This window comes from Babylonia areolata, chromosome 12, assembly GCF_041734735.1.
Source record: "Babylonia areolata isolate BAREFJ2019XMU chromosome 12, ASM4173473v1, whole genome shotgun sequence".
Lineage (NCBI taxonomy): Eukaryota > Metazoa > Mollusca > Gastropoda > Neogastropoda > Buccinidae > Babylonia > Babylonia areolata.
This window is the reverse complement of record NC_134887.1, coordinates 3752100-3762477: the sequence shown is the minus strand read 5'-3', so window position 1 is coordinate 3762477 and position 10378 is coordinate 3752100.

The following is a 10378-nucleotide window of genomic DNA, read 5'->3' as shown; positions in this document are numbered from 1 at the left end:
TTGTCCAGCAGATGGCAAAGAGCAGCTGACGCATGGACAGACATGAGTTAATATGCATGACAGACCTCTCCTACCACAACCTGATTTTTTTCTCACTTCCAATGTGTTATAAGAAAAATAGATGAATAAAAAAAATAAATAAATTGTGTGATAGAAGAGACTTACACGAAGCAAAATAATCTCAATCTGTTCTGTTTTCAAGCAGATTTCACGCATTCACACGTCCCGCTCACATCTGAATTGAACCAAACGGGATTCGGAGACTACCTCGTGATGTAGTCTGATGCGGATGACATTCCAAGCGGGCAGGGCAGTGCTGTGACGTCTGGAACTCACTCTCCCTCAGCCAGCGGCTGTCATTTTCTGGCCACTGTACAAAGGCCAAAGAGGACGTTTGCGAACACCATTCTGATGAGGATACGTCCGCGCAGAATACAGGTTATGGCAGGAAATCGCCTCGTAGTCAAAAAAGTTGATTCCCTAACCGGAAAACTGATTTCACATGATCAGAAAAACAAGGCTGCCGCCATGCTTGCCAAAAGACATCACAGGCAGTGAGAAAGTAAATAAATGAATCAGTCAGCAACAAAGAAAAATGAGACTACACATCCAACAGGACCAGGAAAGAAACTTCACAACAAGCAAAGAAAATGAACAAGGCTACAATCGTGTAAATGAACAAAGTTCAAGCAAAGGAAATGAACACAGCTACAATCGTGTAAAAGAACAAAGTTCAAGCAAAGGAAATGAACACAGCTACAATCGTGTAAATGAACAAAGTTCAAGCAAAGAAAATGAACATGGCTACAATCATGTAAATGAACAAAGTTCAAGCAAAGAAAATGAACATGGCTACAATCATGTAAATGAACAAAGTTCAAGCAAAGAAAATGAACACAGCTACAATCGTGTAAATGAACAAAGTTCAAGCAAAGAAAATGAACCTGGCTACAATAGTGTAAATGAACAAAGTTCAAGCAAAGAGAATAAACACGGCTACAATCATGTAAAAGAACAAAGTTCAAGCAAAGAAAATAAACACGGCTACAATCGTGTAAATGAACAAAGTTCAAGCAAAGAAAATGAACATGGCTACAATCGTGTAAATGAACAAAGTTCAAGCAAAGAAAATGAACACGGCTACAATCATGTAAATGAACAAAGTTCAAGCAAAGAAAATGAACACGGCTACAATCGTGTAAATGAACAAAGTTCAAGCAAAGAAAATAAACATGGCTACAATAGTGTAAATGAACAAAGTTCAAGCAAAGAAAATGAACATGGCTACAATCGTGTAAATGAACAAAGTTCAAGCAAAGAAAATGAACACGGCTACAATCATATTCATCTACAAACTTTGTCTGTGGAAACCTCACAGCTCATCCGTTTGTTTGAGATGGGATACCAGCTTTACACGGACCACGTGTATATATATATATATTTTTTTTTTTTAATTCTTATATATGCAATATAAGAACTGTTCAACCGGGAACTACATTTGCCATTCTAAAATAAAACTCAAAGCACCACAGTACACAACCAATGGCCATCACAAACCAATAATCACGACAAGAATGATTACGACAACAGTATCGAGTAAACCAAACAAATATCCATCACTTTGCCCACATCACACCATACCTAAGCTCTATGGCGCATGAAAAACAACCAGGAATGTCTCTTCTCAAGTGGGTTTTTTTTTCAAAAGCACTGCAAACTTTTTTCAAAATAAAATGAAAATAACATCATTTAATACTGGGGCAAAAAAACCCAGAGGATTTGAAAACTATATCTAATGCTCTGGCAGGCGCACTCAAGACAAGAAAGAAAGGGTGGCCAGGGTGCTAGTCTTTCACCAGGAGACAGAACACTTTGGTTGAAAAGAAGAAAAGACGGGCGCAATAGCCGAGCGGTTAAAGCGTTGGACTGTCAATCTGAGGGTCCCGGGTTTGAATCACGGTGACGGCGACCGGTGTGTAAAGGGTGGAGATTTTTACGATCTCCCAGGTCAACATATGTGCAGACCTGCTTAGTGCCTGAACCCCCTTCGTGTGTAAACGCATGCAGAAGATCTAATACGCACGTTAAAGATCCTGTAATCCATGTCAGTGTTCGGTGGGTTATGGAAACAAGAACGTACCCAGCATGCACAACCCCGAAAGCGGAGTATGGCTGCCTACATGGCGGGGTAAAAACGGTCATGCACATAAAAGCCCACTCGTGTACATGCAAGTGAATGTGGGAGTTGCAGCCCACGAATGCTGAAGAAGCAGAAGAAGAAGAAGAAGAAAAGCTCCACAGCTGTGCCGAGGACCTGCAGCAAGGAGAAGAAAAAAGGAAGAGATTCAAAAAATTTTCTGTTAAGAAAACCATAAAAGAATTTCATGATGATAAAAAGGAACAAAATATCCTAAGAAACTTACCAAAAAAAAAAAAAAAAAAAAAAAAAAAAAGAGAGAAGCAATATACACAACAGTATGCATCACATCAGGAGTTTCAGTTTCAGACAAATCGCTCCACCAGCTAAGGACGGCCATGCACCACCACCCACTGAATCAAGAAAGAGCTATCAATCTGTCAATCCTTACAGTGTCCAGACCGCGTGAGTTTTCCCGTGTTGAGTCAAATTAAGCCGCAGGCTCCACTCCTGGTGGTGCCCTTCCATCTTCTTCTTCTTCTGCGTTCACTCGTATGCACACGAGTGGGCTTTTACGTGTATGACCGTTTTTACCCCGCCATGTAGGCAGCCATACTCCGTTTTCGGGGGTGTGCATGCTGGGTATGTTCTTGTTTCCATAACCCTCCAAACGCTGACATGGATTACACGATCTTTAACATGCGTATTTGATCTTCTGCTTGCATATACACACGAAGGGGGTTCAGGCACTAGCAGGTCTGCACATATGTTGACCTGGGAGATCGTAAAAATCTCCACCCTTTACCCACCAGGCGCTGTCACCGTGATTCGAACCCGGGACCCTCAGATTGACAGTCCAACGCTTTAACCACTCGGCTGTTGCGCCCATCACCCTTCCGTCAATTCCTTTAAGTTTCAGCTTTGCAACCACACTTCCCCCGGAACCCGAAAACTTTGGTTTCCCGGAAGCTGCCCGCAGAGTCGATGAAGCAACACCAGCGAATCGCTAGTTGGCATCGTTTATGGTCAGAACTACGACGGTATCTGATCGTCTTCGAACCTCGGACTTTCGTTCTTGACTAATGAAAACATGCTTGGCAAATGCTTTGGCAGTTGTTCGTCTTGCGATGATCCAAGGATTTCACCTCTAACACTGCAATACGGATGCCCCCGTCTGTCCCTCTTAATCATTACCTCGTGTTCCGAAAACCAGCAAAATAGAACCGAGGTCCTATTCCATTATTCCATGCACCATTATTCAGGCAACGTGCCTGCTTTGAACACTCTAATTTCTTCAAAGTAAACGTTCCGGCCACCCAAAACGCTCAATGAAGAGCACCATGGGCTGAACAACCGGGAAGCGTAGGATGGGAAACAAAACACACACTGACCACCGCAAGAAACTGAAACTGAAAACAACAGTATGCAATTCACTCCCCCCCCCCTCCCCCCCAGCCCCCCTATTCCTCCACACTGGATACAAGCTTCCCATCTTCTCTAATGGTTTGCAATGGAAGGAAAAATGCAAACAGACAGAAAACAAAACCAACCAACAACTACGAGAAAGAAAAACCAACCCAGCTCATTTCTAAAGCCTGTGGAAAAAAAAACAAAAACAATATCACAGCCGATCCTGTGACTGTTAGAATGTGCAAACCAATGTGTTACATAACAAACCCAACGAGAGCAAAAATACATCATTTCTAAATCCTATCAAAGAAAATCACTGCAAATCCATTATTCATTCAAACATGCAACAAATACATTACATAATAAAACCTAACAAGAACAAAAAAAAACAAAAAAAAACATTCATTTCAAAATCCTACCAAAGAAAACCACTGCAAATCCATTATTCATTCAAACCTGCAAGAAATATGTTACGTAACAAAACCCAACAAGAGCAACAACAAAAGAGAAAATCATTTCTAAACCCTATCAAAGAAAATCACAGCAAAGCCTTTAACTATCTAAACATGCAACAAGTATGTTACATAATAATGAAGATTATGACAATAATAATGATTATGGCAATAATAATAATAATAACAATAATAATAACAATAATCATAATAATAATGATAACAATAATCATAATAATAATAATGATAACAACAACATCCATACATATAGCGCTTACTCTGCAGCTCTAAGTCCGTTTCACAATACATGTGGTATCAATAAGACACAGGTATATCATTTTTAAAACGTGAAAGAAAAAAAAGAAGATACAAACTCACTTAAAATACAACTTAAAGAAAAAAAAAAAACCAACCCAGTGAACATCACTCACAACTCAAACACCTCCCCCCCCCCCCCTCCCCCCCCCCCCCCCCCCCCCCACGCACCTCCCAAACACACGCACACGCGCACGCATGCACAAACTCAAGCCAAAAAGGCCAAATGAGGAGTTGATATTATAATCCCAGTTTAGTTGAACTTACCATGTCAAACTGATGCAAACCAGGCCTATGTCTTTGCTCTTCTCATGCATGAAAATAACATTTCTAGTGCATAAAAGGTTGGCAAAGACCGAGCTAATCAATAATGTCACTTATCTGAAAAACAGCAGCCACTGAGAATGATTGTTTACCTCCTGCCGGAAACGGCATTTCACTGGCTAGCTGACCGTGGTCTGATGGCGAGATGTATCACCGAGTTGCCGCGATAAATTCTGGCCGAGAAGAGCAAACAGATAGGCCTGGTTTGCATCAGTCTGACATGGTAAGTATACGACACCAAGCAATGTTGATCTTACAAGCCTCAAAGCTGAAAAACGAAAGAAACTGGCCACAGACTTCCCAAAATTCACCCTGTAACAAACAACAAAAAGCAATGCTGAGCCAGAATCCAGAAGCAAAGCAAAGCTGACTAGACGGCTATGCATGTGCACCATGACGCAGTGAGTGGGTAACAGTCGTAATTATTCACCATGATGGAAGGTAACGCTAGCAGCTTGGCAAGGCACAATGTCACATGTAATTGCTGGAAATGAAACCAAGTTCCTGTGCACTTAAAAGAGTCTGACAATAGAGGCGAAGACTTCAGCGAAAGGTCACACTCCACCAAACACTTGATTCACAGAACAAGGGAAAAATATTTGTATGGGACACTGCTGGATTCCCGAATGAATAATAATGACTATTACTATTATCATTTATCTATTACATATGTAATATCCTTGAGCTAAAATATATATAATATCTTTTTTGTTGCGCTATAATACAAAAGAAGCAAAGAGACCAGTGATGCTTTCAGATCAGATCTGCCTTTCAGACTATTGACGGAGTATTCTGATAAAAAAACAAACACATTTCACTTCTCAAAGACTTGAAATCATTCAGATAAAATGGACAACAAAAAGTGAATCCTTTCTACGTTAAGCAAGAGATTCGACGTCCTCCACTAAACCGCAAATAAACATGTGTCTGCTAACTTAAGCAAACACACACACACACACACGAAAAAACGCTCGTCTGAATAAATCAGGACAGCAAAAGTAACTCACAAACCAAGCAAAGCTGAATACAAAACCAATGCCGACACTAAACTTATCGTTTCTATCCAAAACCAAAGAGATTCAAGGCATGGCTACTTCTTGTTCATAAAATGTTTACAGTCATACAGCATAGCCAACAGTTCTAAAAACTGATATTACTTTTCACCTCAGCATGCAGGCATAAGGGACCAAGGCAGCTAAAAATGACAGCAACTGATATACACATATGCAAGGAGGACTGATATGTCAAGCTGTACATGTTTTAAGCCAGTATGCGGTGTGAAAAAAAAAATTTTTTTTAAATCTTCCTACACATGTAATGTCTACACTAAGAATGCATCAATTTTGTCCGACCAATTCACCAAAATGAAAATACTTAAACCACTGCACCTCACGAAGGTGATGCTTTCCAAAACATCTTTTTTCCTCTCTACCACCTTCACTTCCTTTAAAATGTGGAATATATATAGAGATATATATATATATTCTGGAAGAAATACAAAAGCACAGAGTACACACACACACACACTGAGTAACACACACACACACACACACACACACACACACACACACTGAGTAACACACACACACACACACACACACACACACACACACACACTGAGTAACACACACACACACACACACTGAGTAACACACACACACACACACACACACTGAGTAACACACACACACACACACACAGAGTAACACACACAACACACACACGCACACACACACACACACACAGTAACACACACACACACACACACAGTAACACACACAACACACACACACACACAGAGTAACACTCACAACACATACACACACACACACACACACACGCACACACACACACACACAGAGTAACACACACAACACACACACACACAGAGTAACACTCACAACACATACACACACACACACACACACACACACAGAAAGAAGGTGAACATTTCCTGATGAGTCCTCACTTGCAGTGAACAAAGTGTGACATAGGGTGGGGGTGGGGGAGGGGGAGCGTGGGGGGAGGGGGATGAGGGGTGGTGGGGGTGGTGGGGGGTTCCCTCACACACACACAAAGCAGTTTCATTGCATCCAAGTTTCTTCTACATTACTGAACAACATCCACTAATGTGTGTTGGGGGTTTCCCCAGAATGGCAGGTGTATCATATCATCAGCTATATCATCCAAAAATAAAACTATCACAAAAAAACAAAAATTCAGAAGTGTACAGCTCTGGAAAATGATCAGTCTGTGCACATAATACATATGTATGCATGTAGCTATACCCCCATGCAAAATTGTAACATTTCATAACTAGACAATAACCCTAGGACTGACCTGGAAAGGTTTCCATACTTCGGGAAAAAAAAAAAGAAAAAGAAATGTCTGGGGAAAACGTGTCACCAGACCCCACCCCACCCCCCACCTTGTCCCCACAACCCCCCCCCCACCCCACCCCCATTGCAGTTTTCAGAATTCTATTTTATCTTTCAAGCAGTTCACATGCCTGAATCAGACGTCCCTGTTATCCACATCAGATACCAGCAGGCAGGATTAAGCCTGCCGCGTGCCTAAAACGTCATTCAGATGAGACGATAAACCGAGGTCCCATGTGCAGCATGCACTTTATGCATGTAAAAGAACCCATGGCAACAAAAGGGTTGTCCCTGGCAGAATTCTGTAGAAAAATCCACTTCGACAGGAAAAACAAATAAAACTGCAAGCAGGAAAAAATACAAAAAAAAATGGGTGGTGCTGTAGTATAGCGACGCGCTCTCCCTGTGGGAGAGCAGCCCGAATTTCACACAGAGAAATCTGTTGTAAATAAAAAGAGAAAAATACAATACAAACTGCTACATGTATTTTCAGTATCAGATTCCAGAAGGGAACACGTAATATACACTTTACCCTGTCACAACCCGCCTTTCTCTCTCTCTCTCTCACACACACACATATATATCCAAGGGACACAACTTTGCAGGAGAGAATCGTCTTCCCCTTTCCCTTCTTCAGCATTCAAAGCCCCGACTCGGCGCCTGTGACCGCTCACACAAACAAACGTTTCCATGGACAGTCTGTTCCCTGACGTCGGGGAGGCAAACTGCATTCTGAGGAGCGACGACGCATGCTGAGTATTTTCACGCGTTTGTAAACCACAAAACGCTGGCGTGATTTGAACAATCTTTTTTCTTGTGTGTGTGTGTGTGCATACTTTGATCTCGTGTGTTAAGAAAAAGGGAAAAAAGAAAACACACAAACTGGCCAAGAAATCAGCAGCTGTGCACAAACATTAAAGGAGAAGATGGGATGAGAGGGGCATCTCCATTCCCCCCACCCCCCCCCTCCCAGGGATGGGTTCAGTGAGCCATTTCAGCAGCACTAACTTTGCCTAACAGTAAAAAAAAGGTTCCTACATCTCAGCTAAATCCACTGACTTGGGGTTTCTGGTTAACACATGAATATGTATCCCTGACGCTCTGAAAAATAAAGAAGATGCACTCTATGCTGATCAAACAGGTCCCTTGGTCTTGGGATGTTCTAAAAAAAAAAAAATGTCTGGAACAAACACTTAAAAAGAGTGAAAATTGAGGATTGGAGCACCAGTCTGATGCTAGGATCGTCTGCTACACCTGCCAGAGGTACCTCCTCCCCATAATTCCTTTCTCTTCACCGCCGTCTCCACAAACACACAGGCACAGAGTCTATGAGAGTGATGCCTGCATCTACTGCAAGGCTCAGACATGGATGATTATGACCAAAAGGCATACCCACCTTTGTATATCTGTGTAATAGATTGATCAGAATGTGCTGCTTTAGATTCTGAGTGACCCTCTAAAAATAGTCTGGGAACACCAAAAATCATAGTAAACGAGTCAGTGGAACACCCAAGATTTTTAACTGATCAGAAGCCCTGAGACTTAAGAGCATTCTTGACGCTGAGCAAATTTGGCGCTGCGAACATCGCTCATGAAATCCAGTCCTGGTGCTGTCAGGATCTGAACTCAGACCCTCTGACGCACTTGTCCACCAAGCCCCGTTTTCTGTCCTGACAAAGACAAGAGTGTGGACACTGACAGGTTCACACTCTCTACGGAAACTTCACCCGAAAACAGGCACTATGCTTTCCCTTCTAACGCAGTCAAGCAGAAACGCAATGCCGACAGAGAGCCAGTCTTTCTTTTTTTTTTTTTTTTTTGGTCCTGTTCCTGAACGCTTTCCGCATGGGAAAGAGAGGAGCCTCCCCCCCCCCTCCCCCCATCCTGCCCCCCTCCCCACAACCCCCACCCCCATCACAATTTGTAGTTCAAGGCCTGTCAGTTCAGAAAGACATTCGCCAACACTGGCTGAGGTACACAAGAAAACTTGGGAGAGAGAGAGAAAGAAAAAAAAAGAAAAACTGTTTAGCAGTTGTCGTAAAAACAAACCAAGCAAAACCCCATCAGGAACAACAAATAACCAAACAGCAACAAGAAACAAAAAAAAAGAAAGAAAAAAAACAACAACAAAAAACAGCATTAAAGAAAACTATCGTTCATAGTTAAGCAGTTCTGTGTGAGTGGGGAGAAAACAGTGTGTGTGCGCATGCACAAACCTGCACACACACATCTACACACACACACACACACACACACACACACACACACACACCACATGCATTCATGTATGTACATAATTGAGAGAGACAGAGAGTGTGAGCAAAAAAAAAAAAAAAAAAAAAAAAAAAAAACTTTTTAAAAAAACAACAGACGCATCCACATCTCTTTCATCGTCAAAATCAGGTAGCTGAATTAAAGAAGAAGAAAAAAAGGAAAGGAAAGGGGGAAAAAAAAAAAAAAGGCTGCATCTCCAACAGTCTTCTCCAGTTTTGTCAAGTCATTCTCCTGCTGCCCCCCCCCCCCCCCCCCCACCCCCTGCCCCCCACCCTCCACCCCTCCCTCTAAAAATCATCCAACCTCTTCAAAAAAAACAAAACAACATTTCAAAATAAATCAGCCCCATCCCATAAACAAGTCCATGCACTAAAAAGAAGTCATTCCAGCGCCACCTGGAAGAAAAGCAGGGGCGACCACTCCCAGCCAGGTCACGTCAACAAACAATGGATAGCTGAACGGCCTTTCTGACACGGAGCTTCACTGGTAAGCAGTGGTAAGAAAACCTGGAGGTTTTGCTTGACTCATCACACAGCCATGAAGCAGTTAACAGCAAAATAAAATCCAGTGGTTCTACATGAACAACTGTCAAGTCATAGAGACTACAGCGGAATAAACGGTCCTACCTGAATGATCTAACAGCCATCAACCACAATAATGAAATAAACCCAGTGGTTCTGCATGAATGACTACTAAGTCCTGGAGGCTACAGCGAAATAAACCAAACAGTTCTGCCTGTGTTGATTATGTAGCCATCAACCACAGCAATGAAATAAACCCGGTGGTTCTACATGAACGACAGACAGTAAGTCACAGAAGCTACAGTGGAGAAAAGCCAACTGTTCTGCCCAGACTACTAACCAGCCATGATGCAACCAGTGGCGCCACCAAGTGGGACAGTGAGGATCAACTAAAGGGAGAGCATCAGGTGAGCAAGATATCCAAGGAAGGACACCTGAGCTGATGGCACCATGCGAACCATGGAAAGAACAGAAAGGGAAGGATGAGTGGTGTGAGTCTGACATGGTACGAAGTATATTCAACCCAACAGGTAGCACAATAACACTCCCCGTTTCCGTGTTGTATAC